At 42.8% G+C, this 25,515-nt stretch overlaps 1 pseudogene; it reads left to right on the top strand.

The window, feature by feature from the left end:
- LOC110502094 overlaps nucleotides 1-25,515 on the top strand; it is a 332,876-nt pseudogene that overhangs the window by 168,299 nt on the left and 139,062 nt on the right.

Below are 25,515 nucleotides of genomic sequence, written 5' to 3'. Positions count from 1 at the left end.
GCCCCAATGGCATTAAATTAACGCGGAAAGCACAGCTAAACTTGTCTAGGTGATCAGCAGGGTAAGCTGTCAGTCGTACTCAAAGCAATTTGGCTGTTCCAGACATTTTTTTTTAACTTTCCTTTGAATTTTGACTTTCAGCCCAAGGCTATTACACTGAATTGTAGTGGGTTCCTTCCTTCTCTTCTTTACAACAACTGAGGCATAGGCTACATTATGAAAGATGTTGTAAATAGGTAACATCTTATTACGTTCTAGTCTGTTGTCTAGTCTGATACAATGGCGCCGGAGGGGATGGCTGCCATTTACAGGCTCCTAAACCAGCTGTGCTATTTAGTTTTTTCCAATTGTTTGTAACTCATTTTGTACATAAAGTTGCTGCTACCCTCTCTTATGACTGAAAAGAGCTTCTGGACATCAGAACAGCGATTATTCACCACGAACTGGACGAAGATGTATTCTTTAATGAGTCCGACGTGAAGGATACACTGCTTTCCAGAGACCAGGCCCAAATCCCCGTCATTCAAATCCCTGTCATTCAAAACTGTAATATCTTATGTTTCACTGAGCCACGACGACACGGATAATATAGAGCTGGCTGGGTTTTCCGCGCATTGGCAGGACAGAGCAGCTACGTCTGGTAAGACGAGGGGCTGGGTGTGTCTCTATTTGTCAATAACTGCTGGTGCGCGATATGTTATATTAAATAAGTCTCTAAGTATTGCTCACATGAGGTAAAGGACCTCATGATAAGCTGTAGGACACAATATCTACCGAGAGAGTTCTCATCTATATTATTCGCAGCCGTCTATTTAAAACCACAAACCGATGCTGGCACTGAGACCGCACTCAACAAGAATGGTCCAAACACACCAAGACAGTCGTGAATAGGGCACCACAAAGCCTATTCCCCCTCAGGAAACTAAAAAGATTTGGCATGGGTCCTCAGATCATCAAAAGGTTCTACAGCTGCAACATCGAAAGCATCCTGACTGGTTGCATCACTGGCTGGTACGACAATTCCTCGGCCTCTGACCGCAAGGCACTACAGAGGGTAGTGCTTACGGCCCAGTACATCACTGGGGCTAAGCTCCCTGCCGTCCAGGATCTCTACACCAGGCGGTGTCAGAGGAAGGCCCTAAAAGTTGTAAAAGACCCCAGCCACCCCAGTCATAGACTGCTCTCTCTACTACCCCATGGCAAGCGGTACCGGAGTACCAAGTCTAGGACAAAAAAGGCTTCTCAACAGTTTTTACCTCCTAGCCATAAGACTACCCGGACTATTTGCATTGTGTTCCCCCCCCAACCCCTCTTTTTATGCTACTGCTACTCTATTGTTCATCATATATGCATAGTCACTTTAACTATAAATGCATGTACATACTACCTCAATTGAGCCGACCAACCAGTGCTCCCGCACATTGGCTAACCGGGCTATCTGCATTGTGTCCCGCCACCCGCCACCCACCACCCGCCAACTCCTCTTTTACGCTACTGCTACTCTCTTGTTCATCATATATGCATAGACACTTTAACAATATCAACATGTACATACTACCTCAATCAGCTTGACTAACCGGTGTCTGTATGTAGCCTCGCTACTTTTATAGCCTCTCTATTGTATATTGCCTGTCTTTTTAATGTTGTTTTATTTCTTTACTTATTTATTGCTCACCTAACACCTTTTTTTGCACTATTGGTTAGAGCCTGTAGGTAAGCATTTCACTGTAAGGTCTACTACACCTGTTGTATTCGGCGCACGTGACAAATAAACTTTGATTTGAAGGCCATAAGTGAACAAAAAAATGATCATCCAGAAGCAGAAATCCCATTGGCCAGGGACTTTAATGCAGGCAAACTTAAATCCATTTTAACTCATTTCTACCAGCATGTCACATGTTCAAGCAGAGGAAAAAAACTCTAGACCACCTTTACTCCACACACAGAGACGCATACAAAGCTCTCCCTCCCCCTCCATTTGACAAATCTGACCATAATTCTACCCTCCTGATTCCTGCTTTTTTTTAACCTTTATTTAACTAGGCAGGTCAGTTAAGAACAAATTCTTATTTTCTATGACGTCCTAGGAACTGTGAGTTAACTGCCTCGTTCAGCGGCAGGATGACAGACTTTTACCTTGTCAGCTCAGGGATTCGATCTTGCAAGCTTTCGATTACTTGTCCGACGCTCTAACCACTACCCTACCTGCCACCCCCAATGACGCAGATGCTACGTTACAGAACTGTTTTGCTAGCATAACTGGAATATGTTCCGTGATTCATCCAATGGCATTGAGGAGTATACCACCTCAGTCACTGGCCTCATCAAATAGTGCATCGGCGACGTCATCCCCTCAGTGACCGTACGTACATATCCTAACCAAAAGTAATGGATTACAGGCAACATCTGCACCGAGCTGAAGGCTGGACGCTTATAAGAAATCCTGCTATGCCCTCAGATGAACCATCAAACAGGCAATGTGTCAATACAGGACTAAGATGCTCATCAGATGTGGCAAGGCTTGCAAAGTATTACGGACTAGAAAAGGGAATCCCAGCCGCAAACTGCCCAGTGACTCGAACCTACCAGACAAGCTAAATTACTTTTATGCTTGCTTTGAGGCAAGGAACACTGAAGCATGCATGAGAGCACCAGCTGTTCTGGATGACTGTGTGATCACGCTCCCCTTAGCAGATGTGAGCAAGACCTTAAACAGGTCAACATTCACAAGGCCATGGTGCCAGATGGATTACCAGGGTGTGTACTCAGAGAATTCGTGGACCAACTGGCAAGTGTCTTCACTGACATTTTACACCTCTCCCTGACCGGGTTGACACCTTAACAATCGGTTGTAAATTAGGCAGGAGGGGAATCTCTTCCTTTGCTCCTCAGTATTGGGAAAGAAATTGCTTTATTACAGAAGGTTTTGCCGCCAAAAAACTCTAACATCCAACAATGAACACTGGGACAATATATTTCAACATCCAAATGTGGGGAATGATGAGAGATGGAACAAGGGAAATAAATGTATATTTTGTGAAGTCATAAAATATGTTATAAAAATGTTATAATGAAAACATTGCAACTTGAAGAGCTTTCACACTGTGTATATCAGGTTTGCATCCTTTATGTATATCAAGGATGAAGACAATATTTTTGTTAAGATATGATTGTAGTTATATAACGAGATCCTAGTAATGATGATACTTTGTCTCGTAACTAGCCACACCCTAGGGAGCTCAGAGAGCATGTCAGCATGACGAAAACACCCCTTTTTACCCAAGGGTGATTTAAGAATTACCATACCAGACTAGAAGGACCACCAGCTGCAGCTAGGTCTACATTGGCTACGACCCTGAAAATCGACACGAGTTGAAGAAGACAAAGTAGACTAACAATCAAGGTTACAGTTGAATAACTGTTCTAAGTGCTGTATCTAAGAAAGTGAATTTAAGAAGAATCATCCGTTTATTATCTTCAAACCATCGTCGACTACACTGCTCTCATCACAACCTTAATAATCGATAATCGGGGATAATCGACATGGCTGATTGGCTGTCCTCAGAAGACCACTCTTCAAGAACGAGTGAAAGTAAACACAGACAACCAAGGAGAAGGACATTGTGACCTCTTGTGGACATAGACTTACACTTACCAATCCGAAGGAGAAGGTCTAATCGGACCCTTTTCACAAAGCGGAACCCTTTTCACGAAGGCCTGGGTCCAACAGAAATACACGACGAAGACCTTCAACATCTAAGTACATGCATTACTTCTTACACCAAAGGGCGGCTGTTCGGGGCAACGTATTAGGATTACTGTGAGTAAAGTTCCCAAATGTATCCAAGTGTTGTCTCACTTTCTCTCTCGCTTTCTATTTAACTCTCCATCTTTTGTAACAAGTGTCATATTGTGTTAGTCTGCTAGGGACCTGTTTTCATAGTATTAAGTTTCTAATCAATATCTTATACCGCGCGTGTGTGTATCCTGTGTTATCATTTATTTTTTTGTAAATAAATAATCAAATCAATTTGTGTGGTATGGAATAATCACTAAAACTCGGGTTTGTACAGATTCGACAAGTCTGCGACTTTCAGAATGAGACTGACATAAGGGAACTATTAATAAGTGACTGTTATCGATATCTATATTCTTGAGTTTAATTCGGGAGATTGTAACTCGTTAAACAACTTCTTCCATGGTGCCCCAAATTTCTAATGAGTTAATTGTTAAATGCTTAATTTAATCTGGTAACAATTAAACATAGCAGGTAATTATTCGATAAATAACAGTCACATTAATGAGATTCACGTCACAACACTGATCCTCAGGGGTGCATGCTTGGTCCCCTCCTGTACTCCCTGTTCACCTACGACTGTGTGGCCAAGACTGACTCCAACACCATCATGAAGTTTGCGGACGATACAACAGTGGTAGGCCTGATCACCAACAACGATGAGACAGCCTATAGGAGGGAAGTCAGAAACCTGGCAGTGTGATGCCAGGAAAACAACCTCTCCCTCAATATGAGCAAGACAAAGGAGATGATGTGGACTACAGGAAAAGGAGGGCTGAACAGGCCCTCGTTAACATCAACGGGGCTCTAGTGGAGCGGGTCGAGAATTTCAAGTTCCTTGGTGTCCACATCAACAATAAACTATCAAGGTCCAAACACACCAAAACAGTCGTGAAGAGGGCAGGACAGCTATTCGCTGTTTATTATCACTGCGTAGTCACTTCACCCCAACCTACATGTACAAATTACCTGTACCCCCGCACATGTTACTTTTTATTTCATTTTTTACTTTTGTTTTTTTAGTAAATATTTTCTTAACTCTATTTATTTAACTTTATTGTTGGTTAATGGCTTGTAAGTAAGCATTTCACAGTAAGGTCTACCTGGTGTATTTTGTGACAAACAAAATTGCATTTTATTTTATTTGATAGTTATGATAAAGGAAAACATAATACTTAGGCATATTTGTTTTTTTTAGAAACTGCTTGGGTGCAATCATCTATTAGATTTTCCCTGCTGACAATGGTTATGACTGACAAAAATAAAGTAAACAATATCCTTGAAAATAGTTAATTTGCAGAACTGAACAATACACCAAATTGCAACACCCAAACATTTAAAGCAGACAATCAATTGTCACAGCAATTTAATATAAAAATATATCTATTATTATAAGAAAGTATTGTAAATAAAAGTAATATTTCCGTTGAAGCACCTCCGCTGTCTGCGACTGCAAAATTGAATAGGACGTCTGTGCATAACCATTGCCTCACTGAAATATCAACTTTTAAATTCTCATACGTGTTGAATCTTTGTTGAAAATGGCACTGATAATAAATATGAAAGTCTTGCTAATCCTTCTGCTAACTTCAGAACACATTTAATTCATTTTCAGATTGGGAAAGTGGACCAATATTTATTCAGGGTACACCTCTGTGGCCCTCTCTTAAGGATCTGGTATTAGCATGCAACAGTTCACAGTGTTAGGTGAGGTTGGTTGCACTCCGCTGGGTTTTTGAATGAAAAACCCCTGTCACATCTGAGTTGAATGCTCTAGTCTGGAGCCAGTAGTGAGCATCACTGGATTTCACCAGGGGGAATGGAATAGGATGGTGTTTGTTCCATTCCTAAATGGGATGCATACTGTACACACTTTCCAAACATGGACACGTATAGACAGCACTCTCTAAACTCATGGTATAACCTTCTTCTCCTAACCACTTCTCCTGCACAATACCAGATAGGTACTCTACATAGGGCTGTGACGGTCATGGAATTTTGGATGACAGTTATTGGTCAGCCAATTGACAGCGGACAACGTAATAATCAATTGAATAGCAAAGAAATATACTTACATACAGTGCATTCAGAAGTATTCAGACCCCTTGACTTTTTCCACATTTTGTTACATTACAGCCTTATTCTAAAATTTATTATTTTTTTATTTTTTTACCGACATCAATCTATACACAATACCCCATAATGACAAAGCAAAAAAAAAAAATGGGCTAAGTATTTATCAAATCAAATCAAATCAAATTGTATTTGTCACATACACATGTTTAGCAAATCAAATCAAATCAAATGTATTTATATAGCCCTTCGTTATAACAGAACATGGCCAAGATGTTTAAATGTTCATAAATGACCAGCATGGTCCAATAATAATAAGGCAGAACAGTTGAAACTGGAGCAGCAGCACGGCCAGGTGGACTGGGGACAGCAAGGAGTCATCATGTCAGGTAGTCCTGAGGCATGGTCCTAGGGCTCAGGTCCTCAGAGAGAGAGAAAGAAAGAGAGAAAGAGAGAATTAGAGAGAGCACACTTAAATTCACACAGGACACCGAATAGGACAGGAGAAGTACTCCAGATATAACAAACTGACCCTAGCCCCCCGACACATAAACTACTGCAGCATAAATACTGGAGGCTGAGACAGAAGGGATCACGATCGGTTGAAGAGCATACATTTAGTTTGACTTGTATTTCAGAGCAATTGGAGGCCACAGAAGGAGAGTTGTATGGCATTGAAGCTTGCCTGGAGGGTTGTTAACACGGTGTCCAAATAAGGGCCAGAAATATACAGAATGGTATTGTCTGCGTAGAGGTGGATCAGAGACTCACCAGCAGCAAGAGCGACATCATTGATGTATACAGAGAAGAGAGTCGGTCCAAGAATTGAACCCTATGGCACCCCCATAGAGACTGCCAGAGGTCGGGACAATAGACCCTCCGATTTGACACACTGAACTCTATCAGAGAAGTAGTTGGTGAATAAAACAAACTTAGGGAGGAGGCTTCTAATGTTAACATGCATGAAACCAAGGCTATTACGGTTACAGAAGTCATCAAAATAGAACGCCTGGGGAATAGGAGTGGAGCTAGGCACTGCAGGGCCTCGATTCACCTCTACATCACCAGAGGAAAAGACGAGGAGTAGGATAAGGGTACGGCTAAAAGCAATGAGAATTGGTCGTCTAGAATAAAGAGAGTAAAAGGAGGTTTCTGGGGGGCGATAAAATAGCTTTAAGGTATAATGTACAGACAAAGGTATGGTAGGATGTGAATACAGTGGAGGTAAACCTAAGTATTGGGTGATGATGAGAGAGATATTGTCTCTAGAAACATAATTGAAACTAGGAGATGTCATCGCATGTGTGGGTGGTGAAACTAATAGGTTGGATAAGGTATAGTGAGCAGGACTAGAGGCTCTACAGTGAAATAAGCCAATAAACACTAACCAGAACAGCAATGGACAAGGCATATTGACATTAAGGAGAGGCATGCTTAGTCAAGTGATCAAAAGGGTCCAGTGAGTAGTGAGGTTGGTTGGGGTCACGGCGATTCAGACAGCTACCCGGGCCATCAGTAGCAAGCTAGCATAGGATGGAGGTCTCGTGCGTTTCTGTCGGTAGGATTAGTGGGGTCCCGTGTGGTAGAGGGGATCAGTCCAATTCGTTAAAAAAATAGATATAGTTATAGAGGCCCAAGAAAAAATGAAAGAAAAAAATTGTCAGATAGATCTATTCAGATAGCAGCCGATAAGACAGCTAACGATTAGCGGGCCGCAGATGGCCATTCAGGTAACGTCGCAACGGAGGAGCCAGCTGGATAAATCCCTCAGGCAGATAACGTCGGTAGTCCAGTTGTGAAGGCCCGGTGGGGCTCTGCGTTGGCAGTAAAACGGGTCCGGATAGGTGATTGTAGCCCAGGAGTGGCTGATGGAACTCTTCAGCTGGCTAGCTCCGGAATAATTGATGTTTGCTCCGGGATCGACGTAAGCCGATAGTCACATGGATAGCTAGCTAGCTGCGAGATCCAGGTATAAATGTCCAGAGCTTGCGGTTGAAATCCGGGGTCGTGGAGAGAAAAATAGGTCCGGTATGTTCCGGTCCGAGCCGCACCGTACAAAACTGGCGATAGATTTTCGAGCTAAAGGTTAGCTGATGACCACAAACCGTGGTTAGCTGAATACTAACGATTAGCCAGTAAAGAAGCTTCTGGCTAGCTTCTGGTTAGCTTCTGGCTAGTTTCTGGTTAGCTTCTATGGAGGATTACAGATTTGAGGTAAATAATACTATTTTTTTTATATATAAATTGTTGAGGCGGGTTGCAGGAGAGTGTTTTGAGGTTGACTTTATGGAAGAGAAAAGAAATATATAAAAAGGTATGCGAAGAAAGTTGTAAATAAATATATATATATACGGGACACGACAAGACGAGGACAAAGGACGTCTGACTGCTATGCCATCTTGGTGACCGGAGGTTGTGGGATCTTGTTTTTTGCATAGTTGCTGTTTAGCCCTACAGATCTTTACGTTCGGTTGTGTATTTTATTTTATTTTTCCCGATGTCATTTAATAAAAGGAAAATGTACGCCTACCACGCTGCACCTTGGTCTAATCCATCTTTAAACGAATGTAACACAATGGGACTTTTTGGATAAATAAAGGTACATAACAAAAAATCTCTTCAGACAGTTAAAGTTGGTAGATAATGTGGTGTTTAAGGACATTTCCTTGTTTCAGGTAACAAATTGTGGTGGGCAGATGATGATTCAGCCCAACTGGGGACTGTGAACAAAAGAGATGGACGGACTCCTGTGGTCCTGAGGAATAAGACCAGCGGAGTGGTGTACATGAAGGTCTATGACAGGGAGGGACAGAGAGGTGAGGAACCTACACACGCACACACACAGGCACACACACTTTTATTTATGCACTTTTCACTTTTCAATCCCATCTGCTGACATTCATTAATGTGACGCCACGATGTACTACAGTACCTATAGCCCTCTGCATAACATATCAGATGTTATCTTAGTAAAGATGTCCATGAAGCTAACAGAATGGTGTCCTATCTCCTTACTAGTATACTATTCACCATGTCCTTTCCAGGAAGGAATCCGTGTCAGGTGAACAATGGAGGCTGCTCCCAGCTCTGCTTCCCCACATCAGAGAACACCCGTAGCTGCTCCTGTACTGTGGGCTACAACCTGCGCACCGACCGCATGTCCTGTGAGGGTAAGACAACAAGTCTGATTCGCAAATAGCACCCTATTCCAAACATAGTGTACTACCTTTATCCAGAGCCCTATTCGGGGGGGGGGGGGGGGGGGGGGGGGGGGGATTGAGCAGTTCAGACACCCTAGCATCGAAGTTACCACAAGGTCTGTGAAATGAATTGACTGTTGCTAAGTAGCGCTATAGACACCTCCGTAATCATACAAAACATACTACATTTCACTGGGGTAAATGTACTCTCTGCATATTAACCTACAGTATGTTAATCTTGGAATTCATAACCAAATCTTGTGTGAGTGGCGTTAACATTTATGTTAACAGTCTGTCACAAAAGACTAACAGTTAAGTAATCCCTGTTGTACCCTGTAGGCATTGAGTCATTTCTGATGTACTCCATCCATGAGGGGATCAGAGGGATTGCCTTGGACCTCAATGACAACATGGAGACTCTGATGCCCATCACTGGGACCCTGTTCGCTGTGGGGGTGGACTTCCATGCAGGTAGACACCACCAGGGCCAGTGATGGGCATCTCAGAGTAGGAGGGATGATCAAAGATCTGTTTTGGCTTATAAATAAATAAGAGTGGGAACCCAGGACTAGCAGGACACAGTCATTTACTGCAGACATCTCCTCAGTCAACAGTTAAACCTACAGTTCATTGATTTGATGATGTCTTCCACAGAGGGAGAAAGAGAGAGAGCGACAGAGAAAGAAAGAGACAGAAAGGAGAGAAAGAGCTGTATTGTAGTATGCTCTCTAACCCTGTTGAATAATGGTTAGTGGTGCTGTTGAGTTCTGCAGAGATGAAAGAGAAATACGTCCACATTACTAGAGACGCAGCATGAGAAACACCAACCATTTCTCCACATGCCCTGAACCAGGCCTGTCACAAAGCAATTCCCCAGATATTGTATCAAATGAAGGTAGCATGGACATTATAATACATAAACCCAATGGCCTATGCTGGCATTTGTTATAAAAAGGGGTTTTATCTTGTGTAATTCATGTTCTAAATATGGTGGATTAATTTCAGTTACGAATGCTACGAATAAACTAAGGGATAGTTGAGCCACGAGGCCAAATGATAACAAACAACCACATAGGCATACCGGGAAGGAGAAGGTTTATCTAACACACACACACACACTGTAAGTGTTACAGAAATCCTTTGTTTACAAATATATCCCATGAATTGGAGATAAGGGTGGAGAGGAGAGTTGTCACCTGACCACATTTGATAGATTAGGATGAAGGTATGGCACAACATACTGTACACTTGCAAGGCAGGAATTACCACACTACCCAAAGAGAAGAATAGGAATCTAGTCTAAAGCAACAACAAAAAAGCTTACAGATTAAACCCGGAGCTAAAATTAGCAGCTAGCAGGCTGGGTATCTATAAGGTCTTGGTTGCCCTCCCCTTTTTTGCTGTTAAATCAAATCAAATCAAATGTATTTATATATCCCTTCATGCATCAGCTGATATCTCAAAGTGCTATACAGAAACCCAGCGTAAAACCCCAAACAGCAAGCAATGCAGGTGTAGAAGCACGGTGGCTAGGAAAAACTCCCTAGAAAGGCCAAAACCAAGGAATTAACCTAGAGAGGAACCAGGCTATGAGGACTGGCCAATCCTCTTCTGGCTGTGCTGGGTGAGAATATAACAGAACATGGGCAAGATGTTCAAATGTTCATAAATGACCAACATGGTCAAATAATAATAATCACAGTTGTTGTTGAGGGTGCAAGAAGTCAGCACCTCAGGAGTAAATGTCAGTTGGCTTTTCATAGCCGATCATTAAGAGTATGTCTACCACTCCTGCTGTCTCTAAGGAGTTGAAAACAGCAGGTCTAGGACAGGTACCACATCTGGTGAACAGGTCAGGGTTCCATAGCCGCAGGCAGAACAGTTGAAACTGGAGCAGCAGCACGGCCAGGTGGACTGGGGACAGCAAGGAGTCAACATGCCAGGTAGTCCTGAGGCATGGTCCTAGGGCTCAGGTCCTCCGAGAGAGAGAAAGAAAGAGAGAGTTAGAGAGAGCATACTTAAATTCACACAGGACACCGGATAAGACAGGAGAAGTACTCCAGATATAACAACCCTAGCCCCCGACACATAAACTACTGCAGCATAAATACTAGAGGCTGAGACAGGAGGGGTCAGGAGACACTGTGGCCCCAACCGATGATACCCCCAGACAGGGCCAAACAGGCAGGATATAACCCCACCCACTTTGCCAAAGGACAGCCCCCACACCACTAGAGGGATATCTGTTATTCACCTGTTATACAGGTGAACATGAAAACATCTAGCTAAACTCAGTCAGCCAGCAGCAGTGGATAGCTCTCATGCATACTATTTTCATGTCATTATGAGGTAGGTCATCGGTGCAAACAAAATATGTAAGCCTTCCAGCTGGAACATGTCACATGTAAGATATGTGTTAACAGAGTGTGAATTCTGTGTAAACAGGAAGGGGCAAATCAACATATGATTCTGCCTATCCTCCCAACAACCTGGGCCCACTGTACAGACAGGCAAATACCGAAATGTACTTAAGGCTTTAAGGCTGGACTTGGAAAGGAATGGCAATTTCATCCTGTCAGATATGAAATAGAGTTAGCCATTTAGATACTATGTTTTGCATATGCAATTTATTTTCCCATAAAACCTGATATACAATAGCCTTTTCATTTCCCGGTATTGCATGTCAACAAAGAAATAAGCAGTCGTTTAAAGTGCTTAAGTTAAAATACTTTAAAGTACTACTTAAAGTGGAACTGACAGCGTTTTAACTACTTTGCAAATATGAAACAAACAGGCAATCATAATACACAATATATACAAAAATATGCGGACACCACTTCAAATGATTGGATTTGGCTATTTCAGCCAAACATGTTGCTTACAGGTATATAAAACCGAGTACACAGCCATGCAATCTAAATAGAAAAACATTGGTAGTAGAATGGCCTTTCTGAAGAGCTCAGTGATTTTCACATTTCTGCACTGCTAGAGCTGCCCTGGTTAACTGTGTGCTGTTATTGTGAAGTGTAAACGTCCTGGAGCAACAACGGCTCTGTTGTGAAGTGGTGGGCCACACATGTTTGACGAGCAGGTTTCCACATACTTTTGGTCATGCAGTGTAACAGTGAAAAATACAAAATTCCCAGTTTATGCTACAAAACCAACTTCGTTAGATGTTTTAAAAATATGTTATATTTGACTAAATATCCCATGATGTACATTAAGGCATTGTTGGCAGAATAGATGGATGCAGTTGAATGCATGATTCATATAATTCACCAGTCCAAAAAATATTGCTATCAGGTTGTAAATCACAACTGGCCTGGTATATTGTTTCCTGCCTCCATGAATTCGGGAATGCATTGTTTCCGTTTCAATGACTTAAAGTTTTGGACAAAAACGGACGAACATAACTAAGGCTGGGAATGTCAATACAATCAAACTAGCAAGGGCAATGATCACAAGTCAATCATAATGTGGCTAATAGGCTAGCATATCTATTTATGTAGCTAGCTATTTAGCTGCTGGGAGGATGTCATGTTATTGGAGGAGTGGGTGAGAGACAGACTTCTTCCCCTCATATAAGTTTTCAGTGTCTACAGCTAGAGATCCAGGTGTCATTTGGTTAGTTACCAATAAAAGTTAATTGCTTTGCTAGCTAGCTAGCTAAACTGAACTTGAATGACTGTTGTCCACTTAACATATCTCTTGCATTCGTAAATTCTCTCTGGCGATCTACTCTGACTTCAGAGCACCCTCGTCTGAGTGTGCCAGAGCGCAGAATAACGGATTAATTTACAAACATGCAACACTTGCTGAATATGACAGGTGTCAGGTGTTTAGCTACTTACAGACATAAATGAGAGAACACCTCACTCTGATCATTTTACTCACCCTAGCAGAGCTCGTTAGGCTGTTCTAACGTTATCTAGAGCATTGAGACGGTAACTGTGCTGCCGGCAACAACTTAATTATGTTTTTTTGGGCTACGTTTATTCCTAAATTCCTGTTATTCTGTGCTCTTGCACACTCAGACAAGAGTACTCTGAAATCAGAGTAAATAGCCAGAGTGAATTTATAAATGCACCCAGTGTCAATAGTGCAGTGTGCGCTAAACGCTAGGAGAGTGAAACACTCTGAATTTACGAACAGACAATCTGACAATGCACTGAATTTATGAACTACCCAAAGTCTTATACACTGAAGGCAATTTAAGAATGCACCCTTAGTTGTCAATCAAATGTATTTGCCATCGATCTAATGGGCTGGTATGCAAATTCCCATTCATTGGGGTGGCAGGTAGCCTAGTGGTTAGAGCATTGGACTAGTAACCGAAAGGTTGCAAAATCAAATCCCTGAGCTGACAAGGTACAAATCTGTTGTTCTACCCCTGAACAAGGCAGTTAACCCACTGTTCCTAGGCTGTCATTGAAAATAATAATTTGTTCTTAACTGACTTGCCTAGATAAATAAAGCAAAAATTCAGTTGGGTCAAGCATGCATTGGCAGGTGAGAAGCATGAGCAGGCTACTGTTCCTCATTGTTTGTCAGTGCAATTTTGTCAGCCATCTAGCTGAAAAAGTTTGAGAGGGTTTATCTAATGTTAGCTCATCTCGCTCTGGCTAGCAATAGTTGTTGATGTGCATGACTGAGGGAGAGAGCCTACCTCTAAAGGTTGTGTGACCAATAGGACTGTAAAGTTCCCAAATGTAAGTGGGCTCTCCATGGTATTTACATATTTGCAGAGATCCATTCGGGTGTATTTTGTGGCTTGTGGCCAATGCTTTCTAATGATCTAAAGTTGTGCTGTTGCTACTGCCTGTAAACACACAGTCCAGTTCAAAGTGAATGATGGCAAGCCTGTGTGGCAAATGGCTTATTTACATAAAGGCCTACTGTAGCTCTGATTGGCTATGGCGCACCGGTCTGTGTAGACTAAGGTCTGTGTTTATTAGGTTTTATTTACTGCAGCGTCTGTTAATTGTCCAAACCCACTCTATTGCTCCAAACCCACTCTATTGCTCCAAACCCACTCTATTGCTCCAAAACAACACTATATTGCTCTAGAATTTTCACAAATGCCTTACTCTACGTCATTCCCAAACATTCTATTAATTTATGAAAATGTGAAACGACCATATCAAAGTGTGCTGTCAGTTCCACTTTAAGTAGTTTTTGGGGGTTTTTGCACTTTACTTTACTATTTATATTTTTGACAACTTTTAGTTTTAGTCCAATACATTTCTAAAAAAAAGTATGTACTTTTTACTCAATACATTTTCCCTGACACCCAGAAGTACACATCACATTTTGAATGCTTAGCAGGGCAGGAAAATGGTCCAATTCAAACACTTATCAAGAGAATCATCCTTACTTCAAGATGGTGCCGACAGAGAGGGTTGCCTCACTCTAGTCCTTAAGAAACTATGCAGTATTATTATTTTTTTATGTATTATTTCTCACATTGTTAGCCCAGAAAACCTTAAGTGTTATTACATACAGCCGGGAAGAATTATTGGATATCAGAGCGACGTCAACTTACCAGCACTACAACCAGGAATACGACTTTCCCGAAGCAGATCCTTTGTTCGAACCACCCAAGGCATTCGAACTGATTCAAGAGGCTGACACAAAACAACAACGCTGCAGAAGAGGTAGACGGAGTGGCCATTTGGTCAGACTTCGGAGGTGCACACACCACCCACGACATCCGGGATTATAACATACTCTGTTTCACGGAAACATGGCTCTCTGGGGACATGTTGTCGGGACAGCCACCAGGATTCTTTGTGCGTCGCGCCGACAGGAATTAACATCTCTCCGGGAAGAAGGGCGGGGGTGTATGTTTCATGATTAACGACTCAGGGTGTAATTGTAACAACATCCAGGAACTCAAGTCCTTTTGTTCACCTGACCTAGAATTCCTCACAATCAAATGCAGTCCGTATTATCTCCCAAGATAATTATTGTTGGTTATTGTCACATCCCCCCTCAAGCTGACACCACGACAGCCCTCAAGGAACTCCACTGTTTCCTGCCTATCCACAGGTAATGACACAGTGTACTGGACAGACATGGGTCTAAACACAATCTCCAGAGCCAAGAGGGATCAGACCTGGAGGGAGGACATCATTACTACGGGAATCAGCAGGGTAGAGGGCATCGCAGTGGACTGGATTGCTGGTCAGTATTGTCTTCTGTAAAATGTAAAAAAAATGGGTTCTTACTATGTGGATAACCCCCCCAAGATTTTATCTCATGAGACTAACCTATATAAATAAAGGTATACATAAAAAATATTCAAATCAAATTGAAAGCCATTGGGATAAATGATGCAAGTCTACTGAACTGTGCTTTAAAATGACATGTTTGTGTTGTGATTATCTCCTTAGTTTCTGATGAGTAAGAGTAACAATGTTCTTTGTACTCTGTAACAGTATATTTGTCTTCCTCCCACAGGTAACATTTACTGGACAGACCATGGTTTCAACCTCATAGAGGTTGCTCGTCTTAGTGGTACCTACCGTTGTGTGGTCATCTCAGAGGGACTCGACCAACCTAGAGCCATCGCTGTTCATCCACAGAAAGGGTATGTCTGTTTGCTTGTCTGTGTGTCTGTGTGAGTACGTGCTTGAATGCATGTTTGTACGTGCGCTAGGGGCATCAATTGGGTATGCATACCATAGCTCAACACCAACAATTTAAAATAGGCTACTAAAATCATTCCAATCCCAATTAAAAGGCTAATGTAGTTTAGTGCTATTATACTTCTGACTTTAAGACCTTGCGGACGCCTGGGAGCAGGAGGTAAGGCTGTTTGTATGGCTGGTAGGCTTTATGGAAAGCAGAAATCTGTATATAATGACGAGATGCTTATGTCTCCGCCTTAACAATGGAAGTTGTTGTCCCAAAGGCGGGAAGGCAAATGATGGTTGGAAGTGCAGAATTGTCTAGAATGTCATTGTATGCTGTAAAGTTAAGATTTCGGAAGAGATGGTGAGTGTTGTAACTGTGGACAGACGATTTTTACGTTCTAAGCAATTCAGCACTCGGCGGTCCCATTCTGTGAGCTTGCGTGGCCTACCACTTTGCGGCTGAGCCGTTGTTACTACTAGAGGTTTCCACTTCACAATAACAGTACTTATAGTTGACCTGGGAAGCTTTAGCAGGGCATACATTTGACAAACTGACTTGCTGGAAAGGTGGCATCTTAGGACTGCGCCACGTTGAAAGTCACTGAGCTCTTCGGTAAGGCCATTCTACTGCCAATGTTTGTCTATGGAGATTGCATGGCTGTGTGCTCGATTTTATACACCTGTCAGCAACTGGTGTGGCTGAAACAGCCAAAATCATGTACTTTTGTAAGTATATACATTACCAGTGAAAAGTTTGGACACACCTACTCATTCAAGGTTTTTTCTTTATTTTACTATTTTCTCCATTGTAGAATAATAGTGAAGACATCGAAACTATGAAATATGAAATGAAATAACACATTCCAAATAATATGGAATCATGTTGTAACCGACAAGATTCTTCAAAGTAGCCACCCTTTGCCTTGATGATAGCTTTGAACACTCTTGGCATTCTCTCAACCAGCTTCATGAGGAATGCTTTTCCAACAGTCTTAAAGGAGTTCCCACATATGCTGAGCACTTGGCTGCTTTTCCTTCAATCTGCAGTCCAACTCATCCCAAACCATCTCAATTGGGTTGAGGTTGGGTGATTGTGTAGGCCAGATCATCTGATGCATCACTCCATAACTCTCCTTCTGGGTCAAATAACCCCTACATTTTGAGTATGCATGCGGATGACTCAACACTCTACATGTTAGCTACCACAGTGACTGAAATGACTGCAACACTTAATGAGTGGGTGGAAAGGAATAAGTTAGTCTAAAATATTTCTGAAACTAAAAGCATTGTATTTGGGACAAATCATTCACTAAACCCTAAATCTCAACTAAATATTGTAATAAATAATCTGGAAATTGAGGTGACTAAACTGCTTGGAGTAACCTTGGATTGTAAACTGTCGTGGTCAAAACATATTGATACAACAGTAGCGAAGATGGGGAGAAGTATGTCCATAATAAAGCGCTGCTCTACCTACCTTAACAGCGCTATCAACAAGACAGGTCCTGCAGGCCCTAGTTTTGTCGCACCTGGACTACTGTTCAGTCGTGTGGTCATGTGCCACAAAAAGGGACTTTGAAAAGTTGCAACTGGCTCAGAACAGGGCAGCACGGCTGGCCCTTGGATGTACACAGAGCACTAATATTAGTAATATGCATGTCAATCTCTCCTGGCTCAAAGTAGAAAGAAGAGAGATTGACTTCATCACTACTTGTATTTATGAGAGGTATTGACATGTTGAGTGCATCGAGCTGTCTGTTTGAACTACTGGCCCACAGCTTGGACACCCATGCATACCCCACAAGACATGCCTCAAGTGCTCTCTTCACAGTCCCCAAGTCCAGAACAGACTATGGGAGGCGCACAGTGCTACATAGAGCCATGACTACACGGAACTCTATTCCACATCAAGTAACTGAACCAAGCAGTAAAAGTAGTACACCTTATGGAAAAGCAGGGACTGTGAAGCAACAAAAACATAGGCACAGACACATGGATTACACACACACACACGATAACATACGCACTATACACATGTACACATGGAATTTGTGCTGTAGATACAGTGGGAAGAACAAGTATTTGATACACTGCCGATTTTGCAGGTTTTCCTACTTACAAAGCATGTAGAGGACTGTAATTTTTATCATAGGTACACTTCAACTGTGAGAGACGGAATCTAAAACAAAAATTAGATTAGTAATTAATTTGCATTTTATTGCATGACATAAGTATTTGATCACCTACCAACCAGTAAGAATTCCGTCTATCACAGACCTGTTAGTTTTTCTTTAAAATGCCTCCTGTTCTCCACTCATTACCTGTATTAACTGCACCTGTTTGAACTCGTTACCTGTATAGAAGACACCTGTCCACACACTCAATCAAACACACTCCAACCTCTCCACAATGGCCAAGACCAGAGAGCTGTTTCAGGAAATCAGGGATAAAATTGTAGGCCTGCACAAGGCTGGGATGGGCTACAGGACAATAGGCAAGCAGCTTGGTGAGAAGGCAACAACTGTTGGCACAATTATTAGAAAATGGAAGAAGTTCAAGATGGCGGTCAATCACCCTCGGTCTGGGGCTCCATGCAAGATCTCATGGGGCATCAATGATCATGAGGAAGGTGAGGGATCAGCCCAGAACTACACAGCAGGACCTGGTCAATGACCTGCAGATAGCTGGGACCACAGTCTCAAAGAAACCATTAGTAACACACTACACCGTCATGGATTAAAATCCTGCAGGGCATGCAAGGTCCCCCTGCTCAATCCTGCGCATGTCCAGGCCCGTCTGAAGTTTTCCAATGACCATCTGGATTATCCAGAGGAGAAATGGGAGAAGGTCATGTGGTCTGATGAGACAAAAATAGAGCTTTTTGGTCTAAACTCCACTTGCTGTGTTTGGAGGAAGAAGAAGGATGAGTACAACCCCAAGAACACCATCCCAACTGTGAAGCATGGGGGTGGAAACATCATTCTTTGGGGATGCTTTTCTGCAAAGGGGACAGGATGACTGCACCGTATTGAGGGGAGGATGGATGTGGCCATGTATCAAGAGATCTTGGCCAACAACCTCCTTTCCTCGGTAAGAGCATTGCAGATGGGTTGTGGCTGGGTTTACCCGCATGACAATGACCCAAAACACACAGCCAGGGCAACTAAGGAGTGGCTCCGTAAGAAGCACCCCAAGGTCCTGGAGTGGCCTAGCCAGTCTCCAGACCTGAACCCAATAGAAAATCTTTGGAGGGAGCTGAAAGTCCGTATTGCCCAGCGACAGCCCTGAAACCCGAAGGATCTGGAGAAGGTCTGTATGGAGGAGTGGGCCAAAATCCCTGCTGCAGTGTGTGCAAACCTGGTCAAGTCCTACAGGAAATGTATGATCTCTGTAATTGCAAACAAAGGTTTCTGTACCAAATATTAAGTTCTGCTTTTCTGATGTATCAAATACTTATGTAATGCAATCAAATGCAAATGAATTACATAAAAATCATACAATGTGATTTTCTGGATTTTTGTTTTAGATTTCGTCTCTCACAGTTGAAGAGTACCTATGATAAAAAAATTACATGCTTTGCAAGTATGAAAACCTGCAAAATTGTCAGTGTCTCAAATACTTCTCCCCACTGTATGTGGTAGTGGTGGAGTAGGGGCCTGAGGGCACACCGTGTGTTGTGGAATCTGTGGATGTATTTTTAGGTTTTTAAAATTGTATAAACTGCATAATTTTATTTGACCTCAGGAATAGTATCTGCTACCTTGCTAATGGGGATCCATAATATATACAAATACAAAATCTTGTGAAGCTGGTTGAGAGAATGCCAAGAGTGTGCAAAGCTGTCATCAAGGCAAAGCGTGGCTTCTTGGAGAATTTCAAATATTAAATATGTTTTGATTGTTTAACACTTTTTTGGTTACTACATGATTCCATATGTGTTATTTAATAGTTTTGATGTCTTCACTGTTATTCTACATATAAAACATCTTGAATGAGTAGGTGTGTCCAAACTTTTGACTGGTACTGTATTTATTTATAAATAATAAAAATAAATCCTTGGAGGAAATCCCCCCCCTGCTCAGACCAGTAGAAACATGCTCAGACCAGTAGAAACATGCTCAGACCAGTAGAAACACGCTTAGATGTGCTCCTAGCTCCTGCAGTGATGTTTTTTTGTCATGCCTGATCTATGTGAAGTTGTTTAGCAGTTGTAGGTGTTGTGTGCAGTCACAGTATGATTCGTTTCAGTTTGCTACTAAAGGTCCGAGATCGACTGTTGACACTGCGTGAAAGATCAGCTGGAGGCGCTTGACAGGCTCACATTTCAACCATTTTTGAAAACAGAGGGCTGTAACACCAAAGTATCCTCTCTAGACCCAATAGAAGTTGGCTTTGAGGTTAACTACATTGTAACACTTTATGATTTCAGTTGCATAGCCTCTGATAACCTCCTTATCACATTAGATCAGACATGTTGTGTATCCTTTCAGATCTGTTAATGTTGTCCAAGCAGTTAGATGTCAATAATATTGCTGTTTACCACTATGACCCATGCCCCCTCTCTCTCTTGCTCTCTCTCAATTGAATGAAATTCAGAGTGCTTTATTGGCATGTGAAACATATGTTTACATTAGCAAAGCAAGCAAAATAGATAATAAACAAATGGGAAATAAACAATACAAAATGTACAGTAAACATTACACTCACAAAAGTTTCAAATGAATAGACACATGTCATATTATGGCTATATACTGTGTTGTAACAATGTGCAAATAGTTAAAGTACAAAAGGGGAAATAAATAAACATAAATATGGGTTGTATTTACAATCTCTCTCTCCCCCTCCCTCTCTCCCCTCCCTCCCTCTGGTAGGTATCTGTTCTGGACAGAGTGGGGCCAGAGCCCCTGCATAGGGAGAGCCCGTCTAGATGGGTCTGATCAGGTCACCCTGGTCAACACTGGCATCGCCTGGCCCAATGGGATCTCCATAGACTATGAGGTACAGTACAGGGCTTCCTCCTGATCCATCTATGTCCTATTTGCTCTTATCCATCCACCCCATCCTAAAGCAGTTTTATAACAGCATCCTATCATCATATTTCTTTGTTTGGATAAAAATGTACCCAATGTACCCCCATAACTCTGCAGGAAAATAGATTATACTGGTGTGATGCCCGCACTGACAAGATAGAGAGGATCAACCTTGAGACGGGTGAGAGCAGGGAGATTGTACTGTCAGTGGCCAACGTAGACCTGTTCTCCGTGGCAGTGTTTGGAGCTTACATCTACTGGTCTGACAGGTAATTTATTATTTCCTTAAATGCACACAGAGTGGGCTGCAAAGTCCGATCCTCTAACCCTTAATCTGAGAGGTCTCAGTAGGGAGATCCTCAGGGGAGTATTTTTACATGATTAGGTGCACCATCTCTTTATGTAAATGTACTAGCATATCTCAATGTCATTATCAAGGGCAAGTTCCTTAAACCTTTTGTCAAACCAGTTATCTTGAGGTATTTCATGCTTGCTTGATTATTTTCCTTATGATAAAGTGCCATTGTTAAAATAAATTATGCCAGCTTTTCTATTTTCTGTCATTTAGAAAAGTTTAACGTTTTAATGTCACATGCACAAGTACAGTGACATGACTTTCTTGCAAACTCAAAACCCAACAATGCAATAATCAAAAACAATGTAATACTAGAAAAAAAACATGAGAAATAAGAACACAATAAGTAAGTAAGCATACTATATGCATGGTCAGTTCCAATACTATTTACAATTTGCAGTAATACTGGAGTGATGGAGGTAGATATATATAAGGGTAAGGTGAGTAGGCAAAAGGATATAAGATAAACAGAGTAGCAGCAGCTTGTATGTGAGTGGGTTTGATTGTGTGTCAAGTCTGTATAAATTATTGTGCATATTTTTATTTATTTAACCAGGTAGGACAGTTGAGAACAAGTTCTCATTTACAACGGCGACCTGGTCAAGTGTCAAGGTATGCGTGAAGGGCTGTAGGAAGTCAGGTGCAGGAGAGCAGATATTTGGTAGCAAACTGGAGCATTTTATTTGGAGGACCAAAAGCACATGGCACAAAAGAACACGAAATACAAATACGGGTTGAACATAACTCAGCGCAACAAGCCTAACGTGCGCAAATGGGGGAAACAGAGGGTAACAGAGGGTGGGGGAAACAGAGGGTAACAGAGGGTGGGGGAAACAGAGGGTTAAATACACAACACATAATGAGCTAAATGAGAACCAGGTGTGTGGGAAAAGGAGACAAAACAAATGGAAAATTAAAAATGGATCGGCAGTGGCTAGAAGACCGGCGACGTCGACCGCCGAACACCGCCCGAACAAGGAGAGGCATCGACTTCGGCAGAAGTTGTGACACCAAGATAAAGCAAAGCAGCGCAACACAAACAACAACACAGAGTTTCACATGGAATAAACAAACATACAGTCAATAATAAAATAGAAAATCTATATACAGTGTGTGCAAATGAGGTAGGATAAGGGAGATAAGGCAATAAATAGGGCCTAGTGACGAAATAATTACAATATAGCAATTAAACACTGAAGTGATAGATGTGCAGAAGATGAGTGTGCAAGTAGAGATACTGGGGTGCAAAGGAGAAGAATAAATAACAGTATGGGGATGAGGTAGTTGGATGGGCTATTTACAGATGGGCTATGTACAGGTGCAGTGATCTGTGAGCTGCTCTGACAGCTGGTGCTTAAAGTTAGATATGATATTAGGTGTGTGTTTGTGTCGTCAGTATAAATCAAATTAAATCAAATGTATTTATATAGCCCTTTGTACATCAGCTGATATCTCAAAGTGCTGTACAGAAACCAAGCCTAAAACCCCAAACAGCAAGCAATGCAGGTGTAGAAGTACGGTGGCTAGGAACAACTCCCTAGAAAGGCCAAAAACTAGGAAGAAACCTAGAGAGGAACCAGGCTATGTGGGGTGGCCAGTCCTCTTCTGGCTGTGCCGGGTGGAGATTATAACAGAACATGGCCAAGATGTTCAAATGTTCATATATGACCAGCATGGTCCAATAATAATAAGGCAGAACAGTTGAAGCTGGAGCAGCAGCACGGCCAGGTGGACTGGGCACAGCAAGGAGTCATCATGTCAGGTAGTCCTGAGGCATGGTCCTAGGGCTCAGGTCCTCCGAGAGAGAGAAAGAAAGAGAGAAAGAGAGAATTAGAGAGAGCCCACTTAAATTCACACAGGACACCGAATAGGACAGAAGAAGTACTCCAGATATAACAAACTGACCCTAGCCCCCCGACACATAAACTACTGCAGCATAAATACTGGAGGCTGAGACAGAAGGGGTCAGGAGACACTGTGGCCCCATCCGAGGACACCCCTGGACAGGGCCAAACAGGAAGGATATAACCCCACCCACTTTGCCAAAGCACAGCCCCCACACCACTAGAGGGATATCTTCAACCACCAACTTACCATCCTGAGACAAGGCCGAGTATAGCCCACAAAGATCTCCGCCACGGCACAACCCAAGGGGGGGGGGGGGGGCGCCAACCCAGACAGGAAGATCACATCAGTGACTCAACCCACTCAAGTGACGCACCCCTCCCAGGGACGGTATGAAAGAGCCCCAGTAAGCCAGTGACTCAGCCCCTGTAATAGGGTTAGAGGCAGAGAATCCCAGTGGAAAGAGGGGAACCGGCCAGGCAGAGACAGCAAGGGCGGTTTGTTGCTCCAGAGCCTTTCCATTCACCTTCCCACTCCTGGGCCAGACTACACTCAATCATATGACCCACTGAAGAGATGAGTCTTCAGTAAAGACTTAAAGGTTGAGACAGAGTTTGCGTCTCTCACATGGGTAGGCAGACCATTCCATAAAAATGGAGCTCTATAGGAGAAAGCCCTGCCTCCAGCTATTTGCTTAGAAATTCTAGGGACAATTAGGAGGCCTGCGTCTTGTGACCGTAGCATACGTGTAGGTATGTACGGCAGGACCAAATCAGAGAGATAGGTAGGAGCAAGCCCATGTAATGCTTTGTAGGTTAGCAGTAAAACCTTGAAATCAGCCCTTGCCTTGACAGGAAGCCAGTGTAGGGAGGCTAGCACTGGAGTAATATGATCAAATGTTTAAATGTATAAATGAATGCATATTATATGTGTGTGTATGTGTGTGCATAGAGACAGTGCAAAAATAAAAGGTAAGTAAAGATACAATGTTAACTCAAGCTTTCCTACCACACCGCCTGATGAAGATGTCCTGGATGGCAGGGAGCTCACCCCCAGTGATATACTGGGCTGTCCCCACCACCCTCTATAGCGCCATGCGATCGAGGGCGGTGCTATTGCTATACCAGGAAGTGCTGCGGCCAGTAAAAATGCTCTCATTGGTGAAGCTGTAGAACCTTTTGAGAATTCGAGGGCCCATGACAAACTGTTTCAACCTCCTGAGGGGATTGATTTGGACACCGAGAAACTTGAAGCTCTCGTGCTCCCCCCCCCCCCCCCCCCCCCCCCCCCACCCGTTTTCTGTAGTCCAACTCCTTAGTATTACTGACGTTGAGGGAGAGGTGGTTGACAGCAGTGTGGAGAGCAATTGAGATTGCGTCCTCTATGGATTTATTGAGGCGGTCTGCAAATTGGAGTGGGTCTAGGGTGTCTGGGATGGTGGAATTAATATTTGCCATAACCAGCCTCTCAAAGCACTTCATGATTATAGAAGTGAGCGTTACAGGGCGGTAGTCATTGTGGCATGAAGCCACAATGGGCACAGGAATGATGGTGGTCACCTTACAGACTGAGACAAGGAGAGGTTGAAAATTACTGTAAATATTCCTGCCAGCTGTTCTGCGCATGCTCTAAGAACGCGCTCAGGAATACTCTCAGGTTTCCTGTGGCCTTTCGGGTGTTGACCTGATCAAAGCCCTTTCTCACATCAGCCTTGGAGAGCAAGATCACCCAATCCTCTGGGTCGGTGACGGCCCTCACACCCGGCACGATGTTGTTGTTGTCAAAGCGTGGATAAAATGCATTGAGTTCGCCTGGTAGAGAGGCATCGGTGGGCAGATCACGGTTGGGTCTTTCTTTGTAATCCGTCATGGACTGTAGCCCCTGCCACATGCGGCGGGCATCAGATCCTGTGTAGTATGATTCCACCTTATTCCTATATTGTTATTTTTCTCATTCATGACTCTGCGGAGGTCATAGCGGGACTTCTTGTACTTATTCCTGTTCTCAGGGTTGTCTACCATGGCTCTGTGTGTGGTAGTCCTGTCCTTTAGTTTAGTTCCAACCTCTGTGTTAATTCAGGGCTTTTAATTGGGGGAACCAGCGAATCCTCACCGTGAGGACAACGTCGCCGATACATTTTCTAATGAAGCTGGTGACAGAGGTGGTTAGCTTGTCAATGTTAGTGGTGTCGTCTCAAAACACATTCCAATCAGCGCTAGCAAAGCAGTCCTATATCATAATTTCGGATTCTGGTGACCATTTCTCAAATGGAGCGAGTCACAGCTACTTCCTATTTGAGTTTCTGCTTGTAAACAGGAAGCAGGAGTGTGGAGTCATGAAATGATTTGCAGAGGGAGGGCCTTGTATGCTTGGTTGTGGGTAGAATAACAGTGGTCTAGGACTTTATTACCCCTAATGGCATTAGAGACGGGTTGATGGAAGTTGGGCACCACGTGTCTTAGTGACCCAGAATTAAAATGGCAGGCAACCAGAAAGGCAGCCTCTAGATGTTAGTTTTCTTGCTTGTTTATGTCCTTGTAAAGTTTAAGTGCCAGCTTGTTATCTTTCTTGTCCTGATGTG

This window comes from Oncorhynchus mykiss, chromosome 22 (assembly GCF_013265735.2).
Source record: "Oncorhynchus mykiss isolate Arlee chromosome 22, USDA_OmykA_1.1, whole genome shotgun sequence".
Classification (NCBI taxonomy): domain Eukaryota; kingdom Metazoa; phylum Chordata; class Actinopteri; order Salmoniformes; family Salmonidae; genus Oncorhynchus; species Oncorhynchus mykiss.
Note: the sequence above shows the minus strand (reverse complement) of the source record. Positions and strands in the feature narration are given on the sequence as shown.